Source organism: Myotis lucifugus, unplaced genomic scaffold (genome assembly GCF_000147115.1).
Source record: "Myotis lucifugus unplaced genomic scaffold, Myoluc2.0 scaffold_0, whole genome shotgun sequence".
NCBI classification, from domain to species: Eukaryota; Metazoa; Chordata; class Mammalia; order Chiroptera; family Vespertilionidae; genus Myotis; species Myotis lucifugus.
Genome location: NW_005871048.1, coordinates 41,722,537 through 41,733,452, shown reverse-complemented (window position 1 = coordinate 41,733,452; position 10,916 = coordinate 41,722,537). Strand labels below are relative to the sequence as shown.

Below are 10,916 nucleotides of genomic sequence, written 5' to 3'. Positions count from 1 at the left end.
TTGTGAAATAAACCTTATATGAGATGCAGCAATGGTCAAAAGATAAACAATACAGGCAAAGTCTGATTTTTTTCTGACTCATCTATTTAAAAAACGATTGGAAAATTTTTTAAAAGAAAAAAAAAACACAAAAACAAATGAGTATAAAAGCTCAGAAAATAAAAGTCCAACCACTATCAGTTCCACTCCCTGGCAATATATATTGTTGGGAGCATATCCTTCTAGTCTTTTGTTGTTTGTTTTGTTAATCCTCATGGATATTTTTCCATTGATTTTTAGAGAGAATGGAAGGAAGAGGGAGAGTCAGAGAGAGACATTGATTGGTTGCCGCCTGCACGTGCCCTGCCCAGGGCCAGAGATCAAGCCTGCAAACACTGTACGTGCCCCTGACTGATATTGAACCTGGAACTCTTAAAACTGCTGGCCAAGGCTCTATCCACTGAGCCAAACCAGCTAGGGCTCTTTCTAGTCTTTTTATGATACATACAATCATTTAAAAATTACCAACTTTAATACTTTAAATGTGTTTTTAAAAGAAGAGTATCTGAGAGGCTACACCAGCCTGTGACAGAGCAACTCTCCTGTAATAGAGAATGTAACGGGGACAGTCAAAGGTAGGAAGGATGGGTCAGCCCAGCAGAAGGAGAATGTGGGCTTTTGAGCCCACAACCAACACATCTCTTACTGTATGATTTTGACAAATGAACCTCTTCAAGCATCTGCTTCCTTATCTGGGGATGATAATACTGCCTGATGAAAGTGTTGTGAGAATTAAACGCAATAATGTATGGAAAATACCAATTGCTCAATAAGTGGTGGTTGGATATTCAAATATACTTTCAGTGAGTTCAATAATGAGTTGACTACTTTAAAGGTAGAATATCAAAATAACTAATAACAATGACAAGGCTTTTTCAGAAAGTATATGGGTAATGCATTTATTGTAGAAAATTTAGAAAATGAAGATAAGCTTATATTCTCCTAAATACACACAAATGAAATTGCCCATAATTCTACCCCCCTCAGAGATAGTCACTATTAATATTTTTAAACATATCCTTCCATTCTCGTCTTAATTATATACAGGGTGGGGCAAAAGTAGGTTTATAGTTGTGAGTATGCGAAACTGTTTATTCTTGTATTATTTTTTTACAGTTGAGACGTATTTTTTATGTGTACATTATCAAATTCCAAGTAATAAATTTAACATGACCAGAAAACAAATTATCCTTGACAATTTCCCGCATGCTCTGAGTTAAGACTTGCATTTGCAGTCATCATCAGCGAAGCTCTGTAATCCCACCAAGAGTCCTTGAAAGCATGTTCACACACAACCCAATCCCAGGTAATGATGGACCAGTATTAAGTAAAATGGCATTAAGGACCATCTTCTCAGATTTCAATAAATTGTAATCTTTTTGCTGGTGGAGAGTCTTGCCTCAATGGTGATGACTGTTGACTGATCAGGATGGTGGGTGATTGTGGCAATTTTTTAAAACAATGAACGCCACATTGATTGACTTCTTTTCATGAATGACTTCTCAATCTGTAGCACTGAGCTATTCTTGTATTATTATTTACTTTTCCATACAACTGAAACCTACTTTTCCCCCTCCCTGTATTTACATAAACATATTAAAAAAGGAACGAGTTTTGGTAATAATAAAATATTTTAAAGTTATATATGCTGTGTTTTGTGTTTTAATTAAGAAATAATAGCCCTAACCGGTTTGGCTCAGTGGATAGAGCGTCAGCCTGCGGACTGAAGGGTCCCAGGTTTGATTTTGGTCAAGGGCATGTACCTTGGTTGCGAGCACATCCCCAGTAGGGGGTATGCAGGAGGCAGCTGATCGATGGTTCTCTCTCATCAATGTTTCTAACTCTCTATCCCTCTCCCTTCCTCTCTGTAAAAAATCAATTTAAAAAATTTAAAAGAAGAAATAATAAAACTAGATCATGTGATTTACCTGAATTTAGAGTTTGTTTTCTACTTATTTCAATTTAATGCAATTTAGTTATATTATTGTTTTAAAGTTACTGATGTTCATATTGTATGGTAGAAAAACCAAGGAATGGGAGTTAGGTCTGGGGTCAAGCTGTGTGGCCTCACTTAACTCCCCTGAGCAATGGGAGGAGATGAGATAAAACTATCTGAAATCATATTGTCAACCATAAAACTCTATTAAAATCCTTACATTTAGTTCCACATTCTTTGTTCTGATGTTAAAGTACACTTCATTAATAACTCGAGCTGTTAATGAGTAGTATTTATTATATAATTAGGCTTCTTTGGGGGTCTGTACACAGCCTATTGGCTACACACTGGCATTGAAATACTCAAATTACATTTCCATTTCAACTAATTGCTTTGCTGACCTGCAAGGTCCCATGCTAATGTGAAAGGAGGAAAGAGAAGAGAAGGCTTGGGACTGGGCAGCATTTTCCAATTAACAGGACATGGATCGGGCACCTTCTTTATAAAGAGGGGGGAACGGTCCCCAGATATAAGGAGCTTACCGTGCAGTCTACCTGCAGGTATGTAGTTAAAGATTTAATTCTGTTTGCCCTGTAAAGTAATTTGTTTAATGGATAACCCTACCATTTACTTGCTTTGGAGGAACTAAAGTTATTGCCAGATGTTAGACCCATAATAGGCAATTACCAAGACATTAAGATTTGTAAGTAATATACGAGGTTGCTCTTTTTTACACAAAACAAAATATTTTTGTGTTACCATTAAAACAAATATTTGTAATCATTTTGTAGGGAGTTTTGCTAGGAGGATTTAGCAGTCAGGATTCGTAGTTATAAGTCACAGAAACCTAAGCTATGTGATTAAGGAAAAGAAGAATTTATTGCCATCTACTATCTAGCTTACAGAATTGCTGGGAAGGCTAGAGAACTGAGCTGGAGGCTTGGCAGCAGGGACAATGTCCAAAATCACACCTGCAATCCCATCTGGTGAGAACAGCTCTCCTGCTGCCTTCTGTACCAAATGCTCCACCAACCCTCCCATCCTATGATGCTGGTGGCCTCGTGACTCAGATTCAGGTGAGTCAGTGGGAAGTGGACTGATTCCCAGATTCGTCACTTGGGGAGTTCCCAAAGGTATAAAGGGATTTGGATGCTGACAGCCAGAAAGAAAACAAATATCACCTACGGAGCAGTAGTTGTCCTAATTGTGAGTATAGTCAGGGATTTATCTTATTCAGTTATGAATAGGCCAGATATACAAATGGCAGCCAAGGCCAGAATATCCTTAACCTTAATGCTTCCAGGACTAAGAAAAAAGGCAGGAAGGGTCCCCACTAACGTCCTAGACGTAGGAAATGTGTTCCTGGTCCCCACGGTTGAGATTCAGAAAACACCACCAAAAGAAATGCAATACAATAATTTCCTGGTCTTTCCAGACTAGGTCAAATCTTCCTGTTATAATGCTTGTACACATCTGCACCTCTTACTGAAATGAGGACAAATGTTACTATTTGTAAAAGACCGGTCTAGCAGTTTTACTCATAATAGCCCCAAATTAACGATAAACCAGATGTCCATCAACAGAATAATAGAAATGAGAAATAAATTGTGGTTAAGTCATAAATACTACGGGGGCGGGGGGGGGGGGTGGAGAGAGAACTGCTGTTACACACGAAACATAACGCAGTGCTGAACAAAAGCCAGATACAAGTACATACTGCATAATTCCACTTACATAAAGCCCCAAGGCAAAATTAAGTGATGGTGATCTAAGAATAGTGGTTATTTTGGGAAAGCCAATTATTAACAGGGAAGGGGTATGAGGTAGCCTTCTGGGGTATGAAAATGTGTTATGTACTGCGCTGGATAGTAGTTATATGAGTATATACATATTTAAATATTTCACTCTACCCTTAAGATTAGTTCACTTTATTTTTTTATTATTATTTTAGTTCACTTTATGCACTTAAATATGTCTGTTCTGTATCAATTAAAAACTTGTTTTATGCCCTAGCTGGTTTGGCTCAGTGGATAGAGCGTCGGCCTGCGGACTTAAGGGTCCCAGGTTCGATTCCGGTCAAGGGCACATGCCCAAGTTGCGGGCTTGATCCCTCATGTTTCTGTCTCTCTCTTCCTCTTCCTTCTTCTCTGAAATAAATTTAAAAAAATTTTTAAAGTTGTTTTAAAAATCTAGTCTGTGGTGGGAGAATTTTGAGATGATTATTGACTAGGAAGGGGAGTGAAGGAGCCTCTGGGTGCTTTACCTTGATCTGGTTGATTACCCAGGTATTCATCAAGCCAAACACTTAAAATTAGTGCCTTTTTCTGTACATATGTAATATCTCAATTTTTTTCACAGTATTTCTTAATGGTTTATCAAGAGAAGCAATTCCAGATACTCCAAGGTTTCGGGTTCCATCTCCGGTCAGGGCACATACAAGAAGCAACCAATGAATGAATACATAAATAAGTGGAACAACCTCTTTCTCTCTCTCTCTCCCTCTCTCTCTCTGTTCCTCTCTCAAAATCAATAAATAAATTTTTTTAAATATATTTTATTGATTTTTTACAGAGAGGAAGGGAGAGGGATAGAGAGTTAGAAACATCGATGAGAGAGAAACATCGATCAGCTGCCTCCTGCACACTCCCCACTGGGGATGTGCCCACAACCAAGGTACATGCCCTTGACCAGAATCGAACCTGGGACCCTTGAGTCCGCAGACCAATGCTCTATCCACTGAGCCAAACCGGTTAGGGTAATAAATAAAATTTTTTAAAAAGAGAGAGAAACTATTCCTTAGCTCAAATATTCATGCTTCATAGTTCAGGAATATGGGTCAGTGATAAACTATGAAATTCAATCCAAAGAGGTTCTTTATATTTCTTTTTTTTTTTTAATTCTTTACATTTCAAGATCACCTTATGCTCTGAAAGATACCAGCCTTCCTCATCTCCTGAAAATCTTTCATGGAGTCATAATTTCTGTGGAAATCTACAGATGCCTTTTTTTTTTTTGGTTTAGCCACAGCAAACTTATAGAAAGCTGCAACCCCCAGGGATACAATGATGGCTCCAACAATATGAAATTGCAGACGCTTGGTCAGAAAGACACACATCAGAAGTTTTGTCAAAGCACTGGAAGACATGGTAGCTATATTCTCAACACCAGCGTCCTTCATAGCGGAGAAATGGACGATGCTCCTGTAATACCTCAATTTTTAACAATCATATGTATGTTTTAAGAAAAGTATGTTTCCAGTTTAAAACAATGTAAATTTAGAAACACAATCCTTTCAGAAATTGAGAACTGCCTACTGTGCTAGTGGTCTTTGGAAAACATTTACAAAGTTATGGCTAAGACAACAGTTTTACAGCTGTTGGTTTAATGACTCATATTTGAAACCCAAGATTGTGTGTTTGTGACTTTGAACCAAACCCCCCAGCTAAGATGGCAGGTTATAACCATTTTCTTCCCCTTTCACTCTCTGAGCAGTCCCCAAACAGAAACTCTACAAAAGAACGAACCTGAAGATTATTTCTACCTGTTCACATGCTATCCTAACGCTGTATTCATGCCTATGAAGTCTCTTCGTGCATAGGGCAGGAAAGGGTGTGTGACAGGTGAGGAGAATACTGTTAGTAATGTGTGAAAAACAGCAGCCCTGCCCTATTTAAATCTTGTGTGTGATCAGGAAGCCTGCCAACGTTGTTAATAGTCAAGGGTACTCTGGGGATTGTTATTGCTGAAGGGCAAACCCAAGTTAAACCGTGGGACAAAGCTATGCAGAACTACCCTAACGAGTATTTGGAAGGTGCCTGCCATGTGATTCAGCCACCCAGAGCAACAGGGAGGTGGAAATGGTCTGCTGCTTTTCCTATAATCAGTGGTGATATCCAGGGTTTTCTTAGAAACCCTTGGGATTAAAATCAGAATATGGACAGATTACCTACAGCAAGAATGTTATTGTAAGGTGTCTGATGTCAACATGCCATATGTCAATAATTCTTCATGAGTCACTTTTATCGTATCCCTGTTTCCCTACAGGTGGCTCCTTGATTTTCTTCTATTCTTGTGATGAGAAAGTGGTGCTGAATGGCTGGACTACAATAATTCCATTTCATCTTTGTGACATTCAAGTCCTCAGCAGCTCACATCTAGGCTGGGATGGCCACCTACCTGGTCTTCCCATCTCTATTTTGTGATGTAAGTTGAACATGCATGAGCCTCTCCCATGTGCAAGGCAGATACTTTGCTCATCCTACTCATGAGGCCTAGCCATGCTTTCCTTTCATAGCAGTCACTGGTGTGCCATATGCCCTGAACTTTGTTAGAAGCTGTGGAGTAAGTGGTTAGGAGGACTGGCTCTGGAACCAGACTGCCTGAGTCCAAATCCTGACCATGCCACTGACGAGCTGTGTAAACTCAGACACGTTACTTCACCTCTTTGTGCCTTAGGTTCCTTATTAGATAATGGAAATAATAATATCATCACCCTCCTAAGGTTTTTGTGAAGGGTAAGTGAGCTAAAACATGTAAAATACTTAGAACTGTATCTGAGCCCACAGAATCATAGCAAACATTCACAGATTATTCATAAAATGTGCTTTTATTTTATGTTGTATTTACATCAATGAATTATTTTTGCTTGTGCTAGGGTGGGAGGCTGAAGGATATAGACAGGTGAGGAAAATGCTGTTTGTTAGTAATGTGGGAAAAATACCAGCCCTTTCCTATTTTTTTTTTTTTTTTTTTTTTATTTTTTTTTTTTTTTCCCCTTTCCTATTTTTGTGGTGTAGTCATAGAATGCTACAGAGCTATAAGAAAGAATGAACCACTCCTACCTGCAAAATGTGACAGAATATTGAATAAAAGCCAGACAGGGTAGATACTAGACAATCCCATTTATATAAAGCTCCAAAATAGGCAAAAAAAAAAAAAGCAATGGTGATATGTCAGAAAAGGATTCTTTTTCTTTCCTTTTCCCTGAAGCCCACTGCCTTTAAGTGGTTGAGCTGGTTATCAGAATCACCTGGGATGCTATTTTTTTTCCTTTTTATTGGATTTATTGTGGTGACACTGGGCAACAAAATGATATAGGTTTCAGGTGCACAATTCCACACCCCATCATCTGTATACTGCACTGTGTGATCACCATCCCAAGTCTCCGGTGTGCCATTTATCCCTTCTATGTCCCCCTCCACCTACCCCCACCGCTCCTCCCCCCAGCAGTCACCACACTGTTGTCCGTGCCCATGAGTTTGATGCTGTTATTAATTTAAATTCTTAGTTCCCTCCCTGGGATTTTTTTCACCAGTTTGGAGTGGGGGCCAGGAATCTGTATTTATGTCTAGCCCATGGGATACCCAGGGAAGAAACCCAGGGAACAAATATTCCAACCTCCTTCTTCTCCTCCTCTTTCCATGTCCTGCTGGTACCTCCCATTGCCTGAACCCAACAGAAGGCAGAGACAAGGAGCCTGATGATGTAGCCTACCCAGGTCAGCTTCCCGGGTCAGAGTGGAGAAGTGAGGTGAGTAGATCGGGAGGAATCCCAACCAACATCAACTCTATGATTTGAATGCGATTCTTATCCCATTTTACAGTTGAGGAAACTGGGGCCCAGAGCTAGATCCTCAAGATTCCTACACAAGCAATGCTCACTTCTACCTACAGGGCATTACTCTTAATGGGATTTGCATGGAAGCTCTTATGGCCTGGATGCCTCCCCACTGAATGCCCAGCTTATTTAACTCTTCTTCTATTGCACCATTTATAGTCAGAGCTGCAGAGGGCACAGCTCATTATTCTCCTGGTTCCATAAATTTATAGAATGCTGGAGTCAGAAAGGTAAAGGAGAGAGAGAGAGAGAGAGAGAGAGAGAGAGAGAGAGAGAGAGAGAGAGACTTGTTGTTCCACTTATATATGCATTCATTGGTTGCTTCTTATATGTGCCCTGACTGGGAATCGAACCTGAATTCTTGGCATATCAGGACGGTGCTGCAACTAACTGAGATACCTGGCCAGGGCTGAAGCCCAAATATATTTCATGTATCCATTTTCCATTTCCTGCCTAGACTGTAAGCCGCAGGAGGTCAAAAACCAAGTCTTTTACACCATCTCTACCTTCCACACCCTTCAGCAGAGTGAAACACATTTCTGATACTCAACAAACTCATGTTAGTTGTTTTATTTGGTTAATTATTATTATTTGAATAACAGATGAACTCTTTTTTTTTTAATATGGAACTTTTCACACATTTGCATGTCATCCTTGTGCAGGGGCCATGCTAATCTTCTCTGTATCACAGATGAACTCTTTTAGCATTGAAATCATCTTGCTGAATATGAGAGAGAAACAAACATCCTCATTCATAGCTTTTGAATGTCCATTGTCAAAATGTCAAAATTTAATACAGTTCTTTAAAAAAGCAATACCTTGCCTTGGCTCAGTGGATAGAACATTGGCCTGTGGTCTGAAGGGTCCCAGGTTTGATTCCGGTCAAGGGCACATGCACATGCCCGGGTTGTGGTCTCAAGGCAGCACCCTGGGCATGTGCAGGAAGCAGCCGATCAATTATTCTCTCTCATCATTGATGTTTCTGTCTGTCTCTCGCTCTCCCTTCCTCTCTGAAATTAATAAAAATATTTTTTTTTAAAAAAAGCAATACCTTCTGCCTGGCTGGTGTGGCTCAGTGGCTGAGCATCGACCTATGAACCAGGAGATCACGGTTCAATTCCCAGTCCGGTGCACATGCCTGGATTGCAGTCTAGATCCCCAGTGTGGGGTGTGTAGGAGGCAGCCAATCAATGATTCTCTCTCATTATTGATGTTTCTATCTCTCTCTCCCTTTCCCTTCCTCTCTGAAATCAATCAAAATATATTTAAAAATAAATAAATAAGCAAGCAATAACTTCTGACTTGGCAATCTCACTTGTAGGAGTTCATCCCAAGGACAAATTCATGTTTATGGATACATGTTCACCTCAGTGTTTATAATAGTACACATACAAATATGTATGCAGTGTGAGAAACCAATATACAGTCTTCAGACAAGGAGTCCAGGAAGACAATCCCAAACAGTGAGGACTTGATCAATAACTGCCAGTTTCCCTAATTTTTAACCTCCTCCCATACCTTCCAACTTAGGACTAATCAGAGAAAGCCAAATACGCTCCCAGAACCAGTCACACTTCCAGTGAGCCCACCTCCAGCTTCCCCTGCCAAAGACCTCCACGCAGGGCATGCCTACAGCCTTTCTTTTCTTTCCACTGTGAAGCTTTTCAACTCCTCCGCCTGCCTTTGAGTCTCTGCCAAATGCATGCTTCCTTCCCATAGCAAGCTCTGAATAAATAGCTTTTTTTTTTTTTACTTGATCTCATTTGAGAGGTCTTCACTTATTTTCATAACTGGAAACAACCAAAAAGGTTTGACAACAGAAAGTTTAAATAACTTATGGCATACCTCTGTGATGGAATGTTATACAGTGATTAAAAATAAAGTTCTTTGAGGAAGGTGAATTCAATAGGTAAAATGCTCATGAAATAATATTGGATGAAAGAAGAAGGAAGCATAGTTATAGATACAGTATGATCTATATGCAATTATACATTGCATATATATTATATGTAGTAGATATTACACACATGTTTTGTGCACACCACAGAAAAAATAATTTAAGGAAATTCACCAAAATGTTAGCAGTTTTAACAGTTGTTTTCTCTGGGTTGGTGACACCATGTATTTTTTTTTTATTATTGATTTTTTACAGAGAGGAAGGGAGAGGGATAGAGGGCCAGAAACAACGATGAGAGAGAAACATCGATCAGCTGCCTCCTGCACACCTCCTACTGGGGATGTGCCCGCAACCAAGGTACATGCCCTTGACTGGAATCGAACCTGGGACCCTTGAGTCCGCAGGCCGATGCTCTATCCACTGAGCCAAACCGGTCAGGGCAACACCAGGTATTTTTCATTTTTTTCTTTATGTTTTTCAACAATTTCCAATTTTTCCACATTGAATATGTGTCTGTTTTGTAATACAAGGAACTGAATTCTGCCCATTACAGAAATGAGCTCAGAAGAGAGCCCTCAGCTCCAGATAAAAACACAGCTGGCTAACACCTTGATTCCAGCCTGAGCAGAGAAGCCGGCCATGCTGAGCTGGACTTCCAACCTACAGAACTGTGAGCTAATAAATAGGTGTCATTCTAAACTGCTAAAAAAAAAAAATTACTCTTAACTCTGGCCGGTGTGCTCAGTTGGTTGGGCATAATCCTGTGCACTGAAAGGTTGAGGGTCAATTCCAGGCCAGTGCACATGCCCAGTGTGGGCTCGATCCCCAGTAGGAACTCTCTCTCCACCATTCCTCTCTCTCTAAAAATCAATAAAAATATACTTTAAAAATTTGCCCTTAGTTTTAACATGATTTTGAAGAATTGGTGACTACAAAGTAGACAACTGGCATCTTTCCTATCCCTTCCTTTGTTGGTTCCTCAGTTATAGAACCTTTATGTCTCTTAAAAAACACACAAAACAGATTGCAAATTGGGTTTCACATTTTTTCCTACCAGTCAAATTGGTCAAGAAATTTCACCTTCTCACCTGGATGAATTAAAAGACCTGACATTGAGATGACCACCTATGTCCATGCCCTGGTGTCAAGAATCAACTTGAGAATGGGTCTATCACATTTGAACTGTATTAAAATATCTGAGAGAAGATTCCCAGATCTTGTCTGTATTTATATGTTTATTTTTTTGTGGTAAATATACATAAAATTTACCATTTTAACCATCTTAAGAGTACAATTCATTGGCATGTTCACAATGTTGTACATCACAACTATCCATTTTCAGAATTTTTTCATTGTTCAAAACAGAAGCTTTGTTCCCATTAAACTATAATTCCTCATTCTTGCTTCCCCCATGATCCCTGATAATTT

The 10,916-nt window shown here is 39.5% G+C and overlaps 1 long non-coding RNA gene and 1 other non-coding gene across 2 annotated transcripts; one reads left to right on the top strand and one right to left on the bottom strand.

The window, feature by feature from the left end:
- The first annotated feature begins 5,166 nt into the window (after window positions 1–5,166).
- Window positions 5,167–10,669, top strand: LOC106696335. Its single transcript, XR_001347263.2, has 4 exons — window positions 5,167–5,595; window positions 6,020–6,178; window positions 7,434–7,504; window positions 10,546–10,669. It is a non-coding gene; the product is annotated as an uncharacterized LOC106696335 (long non-coding RNA).
- LOC111825682 lies at window positions 8,209–8,315 on the bottom strand. Its single transcript, XR_002828886.1, has one exon. It is a non-coding gene; the product is annotated as a U6 spliceosomal RNA (small nuclear RNA).
- Window positions 10,670–10,916: the final 247 nt, after the last annotated feature.